Below are 14,536 nucleotides of genomic sequence, written 5' to 3' on the forward strand. Positions count from 1 at the left end.
CAGCTTCACGCCCCTGCCGCTATACCCCCGGGGAAGAACCCACGGTACCCATTTGATAGGAGGCTGGGTGGGCCCCAAAGCCGGTCTGGACGACTTGGAGAAGAGAAAATTCTTGACCCTACCGGAACTCGAACTCCGACTTCCCGGTCGTCCAGCCCGTAGGCAGTCGCTACACCGACTACGCTATCTCGACTCATATAACACAGGCTAAACAAGACAATATTAAACTTAACACTCAAAGTAATCCGAAAATGCTTCCTATTAAAATACGTTATAAACTGATTTAAATTCTAAAAAGACAATGAAGACTGCTGTAAGTTATTAGCTTTAATTTAAACATGAATTCACTAAAGTATAGTTTTAAATTTAAATTGTCTTATAGTAGTACGGAGTTACCGAACTGTGATCACCCTCCTCTCCGAGAATGTCTCTACAAAATGGAAATTAACTTTTAGAACGTAGTTGAGGGATGTGCTAGCTACTGGGTCCGTGAAGCTTGAAATCTCCCTCGTGGCGGGTCGAATCCCATCCACGACGTTGATGCTGCTTGCACTTATTTCAATGCCAATTCTCTCCCCTTTCCACCCCACACTCCGATTTGGACTAATCTGCAGTTCAGCTAAAATTACTTTATCTCAACTAAGTGTGTTTCTCCAAGAAGAAATCGCGTGCATCGGGGATGTTATTTAGTGTATTATGAGATGCGAATGGCCCTGAAGACTCTTTATTCAGTTCTCAAGTGTTATCAAGTGTTACTGTAGCAGCTATAATACAAAAGGTCCTTAAGTCTGGTACCTTAGGAAATACTGGAGTTTTGAAACACTTCTTGTAAAAGAAATTATTTAATATTTCCACCATTCATATGCATTCAAAGACCCACTCTGTGGTCTAGTGGTCAGAGTTCCTGCCTACAGAGTCAGAGGTCCCCGGGTTCGATTCCCGGCGCTACCAGATTTTCTTAGAAGTAATGGGTCCACTCAGCCTCGTGAGAATAATATTTCAAGGAAATAGCGGCTCCCATCTAGAAAATCGAGATAGACGGCCGTGGGGATCCGTTGCGCTGACCACGTGACACACTCTATCCGCAAAAGTTGGCACTAACTTCGTCGACAAGCGGTGGTCGCTCGGTCGGTATAGTTCGCTTACGGACTACAGGCCACGGAGTTTGTTTGTATATGCATTCAAAAGCTCAAACGTTTTTTCCGAAACAAAGAGAGCGATATGAATTCTTTCTGTGGTATGTTCTCATTGCATTCGCTCTTGAGTATGCTTGATAGTCCATACCATTGCCGATGCTTCCAGGCATATGGGGTACTCTAGTCTCTGCAAGAATCAGGATGTCCTGCTTACTGTACTGCCTAATCCTATTTAGTTTTGCGATCAGCAGCCGACATCTCGAGCGTGATGCTTGTGTATGATGATTCAGAGGTCACCGTGTACCCACAGGAACACAAATATATTTCTCATGGTGAATTTACTTATAGCTTACCACGAGCTGTGGCCCCCACCTTCTTGTAAACAATCTCGTTGGAAAGACACGTAGCAATTTCAGCATGGGGTATGTTTGTAACAAAATTATTGATGATTTCCTTCGGATGATGGACGACATGGGGATTGCCTTTCGAGATTGAAGCTTTCATTGTTCTCCACAGATTGCTAAGATCTAGTGACCTCGGTTGTCAGATATCCCTTGAAATTAGTCGTTCGCTGAACACAGCACGCAGAAAGACCCTGGAGACATTGGCCGCGTGCGCTGTAACAAGTGACCCCATTTAGACGGCTGCTGAACGGGCACAGAATCAGTTCAGCGCCCTGTCTACTACGTAACAGATTGAAGGAAGGTAGTAGTAAAAGTCATGCACTTACGTGATACATATATGGGCATGTGTGGGGATTTTGAATCACCCTATATCGATTTCCATAGCTTTATAAAAAATGGTCATGAATTATTGATTACTAAGATAGGAAACGTTGTTATAAAAACAACGAAACCAGTGTGGTGGGGATTGTTACGTGTGTGTACTACTGGTACACTCGAGTAGGAGTGACGCTAGAGATCGACGAAGCTGTCTAGTATGTCGAGGGAAAATAGTCGATAACAACGCCGATGTGGGTTAAGCGTATCGACACATTGCGTAATTTATTTGTAACACGCTTGAATAGATATCATGGGATATTTAATGACGTTCTAGCCACTGCAGTGGTTAACACCGAACGGCAAAAATAAAATTGTAAAGTATTTGGAAATGACATGGCCTGTTTTAAGGTACCGTCTCGATATTCGCTTGGAGAGACTGAGGAAACCCACTCAAAACCTCACAAAAGTGGGTCGGTGTCGCGAAAGAGATCCGAACCTGGATAGATATCAGAAAGGTTGTCGTTTACGCCAATTTCCTAGGTTTATCAGTATCCTAAGAACGTTCTCGTTTGTTCCTGAAAGCCGGAACTCGTCCAGTTCCAGTAGGTTACTGGGAAGCAAGAATTGTGTCATTAGCCATGGCAGCTGTGTAATGCAAATAAAAGTAACATACATTGTTTAAGACTCGATTATATTATTTGAACAACTTGCAAATTTTTATTGGAAGCAGGCGTCATCTCCTTGCAATTTATAATTACTCAAGACAATTTTAAACGTAAATAAAGGGAATAAGGATGAACTTGACTTGGATCATGCTGGTCCGTCACACTAGCAATAGTATAAAATGACTTTCAGCACCGTCCAGTGTGATTGATTAATAAAAGTTATATTTCAATTTTTCATTTTCCTTAACATATTCTGGTCGGATTGACCATCTTCAGAAAGACGCAATCAACATTTAGGAAACCACTATTACAATGTCATTAATATATCAAAATTATAGCTTGTAGCTACATTAAGTACATGAAGTGGTTAGAACATTTATGAGTTATTATAACTAATTTATTTACAGTCAAGTATTTAAAAGTAATGTTTTAAAAAAACTTTTTGTTAAAAATAGAATGAATTGGAATTTCTTCTCATTAAAGGAAGAAGATTGTGTATCACAAAGTTTAAAGCCAAAACTTGGGTAGACAGGCTGGTGCATTTTGAAGAGCCATCGATTTTATAACGGTATAAACGCCTCCGATATCCATAGAGAATTCTAATTCAAATTACATTCCTACATTCAAGTGGAACCCAAAATCGACCAATATTGATATGAGTATAAGATTGCCCAATTTGAGAGTCTACTGATTCTTCCGTTTATATTTTGAATGATTCGTTGGCTCTGGTTTTCGCCTGTTGCAAACAAATTGCAGAGGCAGAACTGAAATCCATAAAAGTAAAGGTATCCCTGTAACAGGCCGTGAAGGTCCACAGGGTTGTGACACGTCGAGGCTCCCACATTTTCTAGACAGACGGCTCATATATGGCGGTAAGGTTTTCAGCCTTACGCGCCGGCCGCCCTTTACCCCCAAGAATATTCCAAGTATATTCCTGGTACTCATTTCTGTTAGAGGCTGAGTCGACCCCAGGGCCATAGTACGGCTGAAAGGATTAGGTAAATTGAAAGAAATCCACCTTATCGGGATTCGATCCCGCGACCTTATGGCTTGTAGCATAATGCCTCAACCAACTACATAAAAAATATATTCTTAACGAAGAAAATCAGTTCATAAAGAGAATTCCAGTATTAATATAATGTATTTCTTGCACGCGGTAGCGTAGTTGGTTGAGGCACTATGCTACAAGGTGGAAGGTCCCGATGAGATCATTGGATTTTTTTCAATTGACCTAATCCTTCCAGCTGCACTATGGCCCTGGGGTCGACTCAGTCTCTAACAGAAATGAGTACCAGGAATTAATTAAATAATTTTCCTGGGGAGTAAAGCGCGGTCGGCGCGTAAGGCTGACAACCTTACCGCCATCTTTGAGCCGATTGTCTAGATAATGTGGGACCCTCAACGTCTCACAACCCCATGGACCTTCACGGCCTGGTACAAGGATAGCTTTACTTTTACTTTTTGTATAAACTAAATTCCAATTTAAGTTCAAATATTCAGTTTAAGTCAGTATGTAATGGAAACAAATTGCTAATGTAAAAAATGATTCTGTGTGCCAGCAAATGTGAAAGGTGTAATAAGGCACTGCCGCTTCTTAAGTCACAGAAGAACTCGTAACCTTCCACTTTAGTACGTATCTAAATTAGCTACGCATACTATCAGTATTCTGCTCAACTCCAAATAACGAGTTCAATGGGAGAATGTGCTTTGGATCCCCAAAACTGATCCTAGACCTAGACTCCCCAAAACGGAGAAGACAGCCTTGCTAATTAAGATGCATGATCACTCCATATGAACCGCCGCCTCCACAAGCCTCACATTAGTTTTATATGATATTAAGAACAAACTCCGTGGTTTATAGTCCAACCGAGCTACCGCCGCTTTTCGTCGAAGTTAGTGCCAACTTTAGCGGATAGAGGGTGTTGCATGGTTAGCGCAACAAATCCCCATTGCCGTTAATTTCGGGTTTCTAGACCGGAGCCGCTATTTCCTGGAAAGAGCTCCTCAATTATCCTCACGAGGCTGAGTGGACCCCGTTCCAGACCCACTACTTCTCAGAAAATCTGGTAGCGCCCGGAATCGAACCCGGACCTCTGGATCTGTAGCCAGGTACTCTGACCACTAGACCACAGAGACGGTCTTGTGTGATATTAAACAAGAGAAAATTAAACATTAGCAACAAGGATCAAGAAACGTACTATTCACCGTGCTTTTTAGCGCGAAATTGTTTATTCATAAAACTCTATACAGAATGTTATCTCTTAACAGTATGAATGTCATCCGTTCATTCGTAAATTGCAAGTAATTTGGTACTTTGCAAGCTTTGGTGACACTATAAAGTCATGAAACTCAGTCACAAGTCGAATGGTGGGAAGTGTACTTCTGTATCGATTTCGACAGTCTTCGGACGTGACCACCGAGTGATTCGTCAATCGGTGACGTAGTCATGATTTGAGGACTGAAGGGGAAAATGTGATATAAAGTGAATCTTACGTTCATATTAGTCTGTCATTACATTTAATTTTTTCTCGTAAGAATGTGTTCCCTGACAAACAAAATCCTCCCTACTGAAATTGGCCTAGCGAAAGAAAAAGGCAAGAATTATTCTCTTACTCTAGAACGAATATTGTGCAGAGTAAGTAGACCTAGTAAAAATGACTGTTTCTAGGTTCTAGCGGGAACCATGCTTTAGTTGTCCATGAATACAAAAAGGTTTTTGGAATGTGCCAGTCTCATCATTGGCTTTAGGTTCCTTTCATGACGAAAGGGTTTCAGGTTACTTCACCTGTAACATTTATAAATGCTTGTGTGACATGCAGGAGCTTTATGAATACGATACCAATGATTTAAAATTAAGGAATCGTCTCGTTAAAATTCTATAATGACTGTATTCCTTTTATAAGAAATTGTAACTGTTCAATTTTCAAGCATTTTGTATAGAGTAAGGCTCCTAAACGTGCTACGTAAGACAATAAAAGCTATCCCCGTAACAGGCCATAGAGGTCTATATTTTTGTGTGTCGTTGAGGCTCCCACATTTTTTAGACAATCGGCTCGTAGATGGCGGTAAGTTTGTCAGTCTTACGCGCCGGACGCCCTTTACCGCCCCAGGAAGATTCCTGGTACTCATTTCTGTTAGAGGCTCAGACGACCCCAGGGCCATAGTGCGGCTGGAAGGATTAGGTAAATTGAAAGAATCCACCTCATCGGGACGCGAACTCGAGACCTTCCGGCTTGTAGCATAATACCTCAACCAACTACGCTACTGCGTGCCCCACATAGGACAATAAGTCCCCTAAAATAACCATCTGCCGTCTAGCGTATTCAACAAACGCGAGAAAGTGCATACTCTGATTTTCATCATTACGAGTATTTAAACAAGTGTTAATCAAAGTACATCCACAGTGTCCTTCCCCCGTTCCTGCATTGCTGTGATCACTAGTCATCATTAAGGTAAATTCCATGCTGACTATCCGGGATTCAAAGTCTGGTAAATAAGCCAACCTTCAAATCAGAGACCACGGAACAGACAGCAATCAGATGCGGATAGCTGCATCTCTTATATTGTCGTCCCAGAGCTCAATCAAAGATCAGATGCACAACTGTAAATGTGCACTCTAGTTCACAGAGATAGTTCTCTTGATGGAGGCATAAATTAATACCTCATATATGTCATTAACTATGCATCAAACAGAAATATATTTCAAGTAATGTTTATAGATCTCAATGGTAATTTGTCTTTTTTTTTTCAATATGAGCGCCTTTTTTCTAGGATGTGTCATAAGCTGGATTTCAGCTTGGCTTAAAGTAGGAGCTACAGCGAACTGTTCTTATTATTTAACAAGAAAAACTGGCGAAATGGGCAGAAACTCTTCACACGCATGCGCTCAGGCTATGAATTAATACTCTTAAGAATTCTGTAGGACCTACAGAATATATATATACATTTATTTATTAATTTATTATTAATATATTATATATGTTATATATAGGTCCTACAGAATTATACATATACATAGACATATGTATATGTTACATATATGTAACCTGTTCACATTAAGAGAGGTCGTTAGATAAACCAACGAACAAAATAAACGTGGGGAAAAGGCACTGCATGTTACAGCCAATATAATTATTCTTAATTTCTCTTCGAAATCTGGCGACATTATCAAATAATAGACTATTATTAACCCTCCTATTAGCGTTAAATAAAACCTGCCCAAGGATATTTTAGATGACGCAAGTCGTGGGAATGTAAAAGAAAGTCTACTATAGGAATAAATGTAGGTAAATACTAAGATTCGAATATTTGTAATATCAGTTGCTACTTATAATTTATACTCATAAAAGATGCTGTGTTTCATTACATTGAAAACAACACGTAAATTTGTTGTTTTATGGTGTACATTAACATTTAAGGCGCATGTGATAACAGTTTTTCAAGTGACAATGTTAATCTTTCGCCGAATTTAATATTTTTACTGTTATCACGAACATAACTTTTATCTCGTAATGCAGTTTCCAAGTCTCCAGCTGGGGTAATATTTAATATGGCGAAGGGGGAAGGGGTTGCATGCTCTGACCATCTGGTGATCTGCGCTAGTGGTGGGGGTAAGCTGCATCCCCGGGCGCTGAAAAGATTCAGCCACACCCAATTAAAAACAGATCAGTTTCTCAAAATTTCATTGCCTTTAATAACACGAAATTTCCAGACACTGGGTCAGAACCTTCATGTTATCGTAATTCTTGAAGCACTTGAGCCTAGGTTCTTGTACGATCGTAGACCCAAGGATTACAACTTTGTCGCGGATTCTGCCATAACCTCTAATGCTCCACACTCAGCTATCATCACGACTATTCGAAACCACAGTAAGGCTCGGCCTGACCTCACTCCTTAAACAACAAGGAAAATCGGCCCCTGACGTTTGACTTAATAAGAATTTATAACATTTCTGTAACAGAGAGGGCCCTAGCCTAGCATACCGGGAAGAGTCCAAGAGTTAAGTATTTTAGGTTCAACAAATGAAGGCTATTGATTTTAGGTTTTTATGGATGTTCATTGTCAAAGTCGTTGAACCTGAAGACGGAGGCAATATATACCTCCGAAAGCAACACTACCCACATCCACATGGTGCAAATATCCAAGAACAGAACCAACTTAAAAACTAGGGATTACATTCCTGAGAATGGCTAGTGTAATTTGATATTTTTTTCGAACTATCTACCTGCTATGAGCTCCGGACCAAAGCATCTAACGTAATAGTGACTTGCATATAAAATTCTCTCTGTAGAACATGTGTTCCTAATTGCGCCCATTCGTCTTGATGTGCATTGCATCGTAGCAATGGCATGTTATCTGATGTTAAGACAAATGTTACTTTCATATCTACATTACAGATGACTTTGAACAGTTTCATTTTTCAGCCAAATTTATCGTAATAAAGTGTAGTTTACATTCTGTATTTCAGCATCCTGTTGTAATTGTTTAACTCAACGTCCATATACGTAGGTCGTACCGAAAGTCATGAGCAACTGTTTTTTAATGCAACCTGGGAACAGCAGACGAAAGAGAGTACGGTGGTAGGTGGAGCCAGCTGTTGTGTTCACCTTGAGTGTCTTGTGACGTCAATATCTTGCGTCACGTGACCAGTATCACTCCTAACACAATGGCCGACAACCATATGTCGTTTCGCCAGCGTGCTGTCATCGAATTTCTTGTGAAAGGGGAAATCTCTGCTGCAGAAATTCACCAGAGACTTCAGCGTGCTTATGGAAGTGTGTGCATGGGTGCGAGCAGTGTTCGAAGATGGGTGAAACATTTTAAAGATAGGAACACTAGCATCGAAGATGAGCCTCGGAGCGGTCATCCTCGAACAGCCTCAACTGAACGCAACAATGAAAGTGTGGATGAGATCATTGAAGATGACAGGCGTGTGACTGTGGACGCAATAGCCCGAAAACTTGGAATAGGGCACAGTGCAGTACAGGAGATAATTGAGAGCTTGGGCTATAGGAAAGTTTGTGCTCGTTGGGTCCCGCGGTTATTGACCGAAGACCACAAAGGTCAGCGAAAAGACATCACCTCAGGACTGCTGCAGAGATATCGACACGAAGGCGATGATTTTTTGCTCTGTATTGTGACAGATGACGAAAGCTGGTTTAACCATTTCGAGCCTAAAACGAAACGGCAGAGTATGGAATGGCACAATTTGCATTCTCCATCAAAAAGGCAAAGTCAGTGTCATCAGCTGCGAAGGTGATGGGCACAGTCTTCTGGGATGCAGAGGGGTTTATTCTGGCCGAATTCCTGGAACCTGGGCAAACCATAAATGCTGCTTCTTATGTCCAGACGCTGCACAAGCTCCGTCGTGCATTGCGCGATAAACGTCCGGAACGAAACATCATCATCCTGCATGACAACGCTCGCCCCCATGCTGCTCGCCTCACATTGGAAGCAATTGCAAAGATGGGGTGGGAAGTTCTTCCACACCCCTCCTATAGCACTGATCTGGCACCCTCCGACTACTATCTTTTCGGATTTTTGAAGTATCAGTGCGTGGACAACGTTTTGAGACAAGGGAGGCAATTCAGAAAGCAGTGCGTCAGTGTCTTCGGATGGCTGGAACGGAATTTTACAGAAGGGGAATTCTAGAACTCCCAGAACGCTGGGAGAAATGTGTACAAAGAAATGGCGATTATGTGGAAAAATAAAGAAAGGTCTGTAGATTGAGGTGGTGTATTTGGTTTGTCAATAATAAAGCATATTACTTTACAAAAAAATGTTGCTCATGACTTTCAGTACGACCCTCGCATTTATCGTCCGTCATTATTGAAACACTTGTTTATTTACTACTTAATTTTAATTTTAGTTTAACATTACACTCTAAGACACTACATGTTTCGGTCTCAAATGGCCATCTTCAGGTGTCTTGATGTGTTACAAATTTTTATTAAATTATGTTAAAACTGCTATACTGTCTTAATCCGTGTTAAAATCACACGCTGTAGTTCTCTTTTTAAGGTAAAAGTAAAGTAAAGCTATCCCTGTGACAGGCCGTGAAGGCCCATAGGGTTGTGAGACGTTGAGGGTCCCACATTATCTAGACAATCGGCTCAAAGATGGCGGCAAGGTTGTCAGCCTTACGCGCCGGCCGCGCTTTACTCCCCAGGAAAATTATTTAATTAATTCCTGGTACTCGTTTCTGTTAGAGGCTGAGTGAACCCCAGGGCCATAGTGCAGAAGGAAGGATTAGGTCAATTGAAAAAAATCCAATGACCTCATCGAGACTTGAACCCGCGACCTTCCTGCTTGTAGCATAGTGCTTCAACCAACTACGCTACCGCTCTTTTCAAGGTAAACCCAGATAAAATCCTTTAAAGTTTCTATTATACCCACGTTATTTTGGTGCATTTTATTTCACCTCACACGGGGTGTTGTCCGTTGTTCATAAATGTAAGTCTGTCCAGGGTGTTTTATTTCGGCATCCTTTCCTCCACTGCGTGTGGTGTTGTCTTTACTAGTTACTGTCTGGTTTACATACCATCATAACTGGACTTTCCTATTCTTCCCTTAAACTGTTTCATAGATGTGGCTGAAATTAGTTATAGGAAATTTCCACTAAAATCGTTCGGTAACTCCAGTTTCTTACCTAGTTTATTCATAACAAAACCCAGTTTACACATTGCCATAAGTGTACTTCTCCAGTGTCCCATAAACAGTTTTACTAATTTCGTTGTAATCGGTATGAAAGACTTTCACTAAACTTTTTCGGACAGTTACTATTTTCAGCCATACTGAATATGAACAAGCCTGGTTGGTATATGAGAATAAATCGCCTTTTTCCATTTATTCCATTAATTCTTCCGTAGACTTAATTTAAATTCGATATGGGAGACTTTGTTTGTTGTGTTTAATTATTCAAGTTTTAGTCAAGCTTTCTGTTAAACTTCAAATTATATCTTTGTCAATTTTGTGCACAACGTTGTCTTTGTACCCTTGTTAGTAATGAAATCTGAGTACTCGTAAAGTGACTCGTAAAATAAAACATCACATTTTTCAGTTTCAGAGTCTGTCGGTTCATCATCCAACAAGTTAAGTTAAATTACTTTCTGTGCCGGCTCAATTTCAGCTATTCTGTATATAACACTTCCCTTCACTCATTCACTCATGGAGCTGAGTCCTTCTTGAGAAGCCGTCAATTGTGCAGCTACTCAATAACTTCCCAGCATTTTATGGAACCTGAAAGTTCATTACCGTGTTCACGAGAGCCCTCCACTGTCCCTATTCTGAGCCAGATCAATCCAATCCATACCATCTCATCCTATCTCTCTTAGATCCATTTCAATATTGGTCACCCACCTAGGCCTTGGTCTTCCCAATGGTCTCTTTCCATCTGGCTTTCCCACCAATATCCTATATGCATTCCTCTTCTCACCCATTCCTGCTACATGTCCTCCCCACCTAATCTTCCTTGACTATATAATTCTAATTATAGTTAGAGAAGAGTACATGTTATGGAGTTCCTCATTATACAGTCTTCTCCAACCTCCTGTCACTTCATCTCTCTTCGGTCCAAATAGTCTCCTCCACACCATGTTCTCAAACACCCTCACTCTATGTTCCTTTAATGTTAGAGACAAAGTATCACACTCATACAGAAACAAAGGTAAAATTATAGTTTTGTATATTCTAATTTTTATGTTTTTGGACAGCAGACGAGAAGACAAAAGGTTCTGGACTGAATGGTAGCAAGCATTACCCGAGTTCAATCATAACAGATCCCCAATAAGACGAAAGTGTTGTTAGAATTCAGAGACACTGTAAAACGGACGCACATTATGTCTTCAGCTGATCACAATCATTTGTTGCTGGAACCCAAGCTGCTTTGCATGATAATGCATTTTTCTGTTTTAGTGGGAAGTCTGGTTGTGTGAGTAATATGTTGCCGTGTTGCGCTGCCAGAAGATCCGTGTATCAATGCAGTTGTGACTATAGAGCGTGTGAGGTTACCCTTGAAAATTAATATATCATAACAGAGAAGAAAAGCTACAAAATGCAGCGACCATCGCACAATAAGTCTTATTGNCACGTACATCCGCATTGCGTCCGCATTACGTCGCAACAGGCGTTATGCATTAAGGCAGGCTTCTACAAAAAGTAAATGTTCACAAAAGTAAAGTCATCTCGAGGGACTGTGACGATACGTCTGTCTGTTTATGCACGTATTGTGTAGTGATGAGGCCTGCAATCCAAAAGGATGTTTGTTTGCAATACAATCATTTTGCTCAAAAGACATCTTACGTCTAAACTCAAAGAAAATTGATCCCGTATCGAGCTGTTTCCATATTTAACATGTTCAATTAATCGTGTTTCAAGTGTGGAGGCAGGTTAGAATACCTCCACCATAGCCCCGCGAGTCATAGAAGAAAGGGAACCCAGTGTCTGGAGTATAACTGGGCCACCCTGTCACTGGGGTACATAAATACAGAGGCCTGCTTCTCCCGGTTGGGGGCTGGACGCAAGGCTGACGATCTTGCTCTACAGAAAAATTATTGTCGCGAAATCGAAATCAAATCTGGCAGAATCTTCTAAGGAAGACTATGGTTGAAAAAGGGCTGTCTCACCATTGATGATAAAGATATATGCAGCCTATTTTCTTAATTTTTCCCAATTTTATCTCACATCGAAAATGACTGAGCCGGACACCGCAGGCAGTGGAATGACTGGGCTGGACAACTAAGGTCAGATTTCACCGTAAAGTGTTGTACTCATATTTCTCTTAGTGTAAACATCCTGAGCAGTGATGGGACCAAATGCGATATCCGATTCTGTCGGAACCAGGGATTCCTTCCCGCCCATTCATTATCGTGTGATAGAAACGACACTCTATTTTGTCGCATACTCATAACGGAAGTTCCCACAAAAAGTCGTTCCCCTATTTTGCAGCTGAAATGCCATTGTTATGAGCAGTTATGCAATGAATGGCATTAAGAAATCAATGAATAACAGCAGTCACGCTTTCCTTCCTTACATACTTAAGTCTGTAATTACTGTAAACCTATTTTATATATACGTGCACGGAACGCTCTGTGGTCTAGTGGGCAGAGTTCCTGGCTACAGATCCAGAGATCCGGGTTCGATTCCGGCGCTACCAGATTTTGTCAGACGTAGTGGGTCTGTAACGGGGTTCACTCAGCCTCGTGAGGATAACTGAGAAGCTATTTAAAAACAAATAGCGGCTCCGGTCTAGAAAACCGAAATTAACGGCGGTGGGAATTCGTTACGCTGACAACGCGACACACACTATCCGCTGAAGTTGGCATTAACTTCGCCGACAGGCGGCGGTCGCTCGGTCGGTATAGTTCGCTTGCGGACTAAAAGCATGGAGTTATATATGTACACGTGTGTTTTATCAGCATTATATCCTAATCTGTCACCATATTCCAATCAGAATGCGTATTATGCTATGCAGCATGTGTAGTTCATGAAGTTAATTGCCGTACAAATTTTAGTTCGGTTTGTTTTCTTTTTATTTGTGTACTCTATAGCAGTTTCAAATATGCACATATAAATTATACTAAATGAATGGCAGGACATGTGTGAATGATGGAAAGGAAAGGAATGAACCGAAATTGGCCTACTTCAAGACACTGTCCAAGAATTTGCTTGGAGGGACTTAGGAAAACCACGAATTACCCAGTCGGAATAGCCGGTACTATTTTTATCACTGGCTCTACAGCCCCTTGGGCCCTGGCCTCTGATTTTTTCACTTTAATGATCATTTTACAGATGTTAGGACTCCTTAGACGAGGGATCAGCTCGTCGCAAGCTCTACCTAAACACAGGACAACACAAACACAGAATAAACACATACACATACCAACATCCATGCCTTGTATGGGATTCGAACCCACGATCCCGGCTTCCGAGCGAACGAAGACAGTACATGTCTTAGACCCCTCGGCCACCGTGACCGGCGAGCCCCTACCATCTCAGAGTAACTGTTCGATCGAATATCAGTTCTCATCGTCTGCAATACACTTGTCGTTCACGAACAAGTTTATGCTTCGAAATGCAACTCAGGCATCCCCCCCGCCCCAATTCCTTGATTCTGTGCTCTCGCCACGACATACGTCTTGTACGAATAGTCTCGTTCAATAAATTATTCATTAATTCATGCTCTGTGATATTTATCATATTTCGTTGAAGTCTGGGAATCAGTTCCAAAGACTCTTAAGCCGAATATTCGTACATGCTGTAGGGTTAGTCCATGGCAAAATTCCAACTCTGGGGAGAGAATGTAAGGGGACGAGAAATGCAAATATCATTGACTTGACGGAATTTGAACCAGCGATTCAAGCCTTCTTCAGGCGCAACACCGAACTTGCCCTAAAACAACTTTTGGGATCAGCAGGCCATGATATAAATTTTTTTGTAAAATGACTGTAACCTAAACGAGAGATTAATTTATTATAACTTATTGTTTAATATTAATGTAAGAGATAATAAGTTTGGTTAATGGCAGATTGGTTTGGCAACTACATATTTATCTTGATAAATATTGTGACGTATCGACCGACTGCTAGGCAACGGCTCGATTAACACGTTCCCGCGGAGACATATTCTTGGTAAACAGCCCATTGCTGGGTAATGTATACAACAATACGCGATAATAAGGGGCATTGCTAAATAACTGATCAATAAACACGCATTTAACAACAGAAGCGGTGTTTTCTGTGGATCCGCCTCGAGATTATACACGTAAGTGGTGAGAAACCCGCGTGGAGGCGGGGTCGAATACCTTCACCGTGACCCTGCGAATCATAGGAGGTGACGAAAAGGGAAGTCTCAAATCTGAGAGAGTAAAATATGGTCGCGAGTTCCAAGGGACTCGGACCCAAGCAAGACTGCGCTGGCAAGAGCCAGCATCATATACAAAAGACAGACCCGTCCTCTCGTCAGAGAGGGCGCTTCACAAAAAACAAGACCGTAACTATCAAACAGTAATAAATAT

General features: G+C 41.3%; 1 protein-coding gene across 2 annotated transcripts in view; it reads left to right on the forward strand.

Annotated features, from left to right (window-relative positions):
* Positions 1-14,536, forward strand: part of LOC111870706 (NADP-dependent malic enzyme) — a 100,927-nt gene that overhangs the window by 47,531 nt on the left and 38,860 nt on the right. The window lies entirely within an intron of this gene.

Source organism: Cryptotermes secundus, unplaced genomic scaffold, assembly GCF_002891405.2.
Source record: "Cryptotermes secundus unplaced genomic scaffold, Csec_1.0 scaffold59, whole genome shotgun sequence".
Taxonomy (NCBI): domain Eukaryota; kingdom Metazoa; phylum Arthropoda; class Insecta; order Blattodea; family Kalotermitidae; genus Cryptotermes; species Cryptotermes secundus.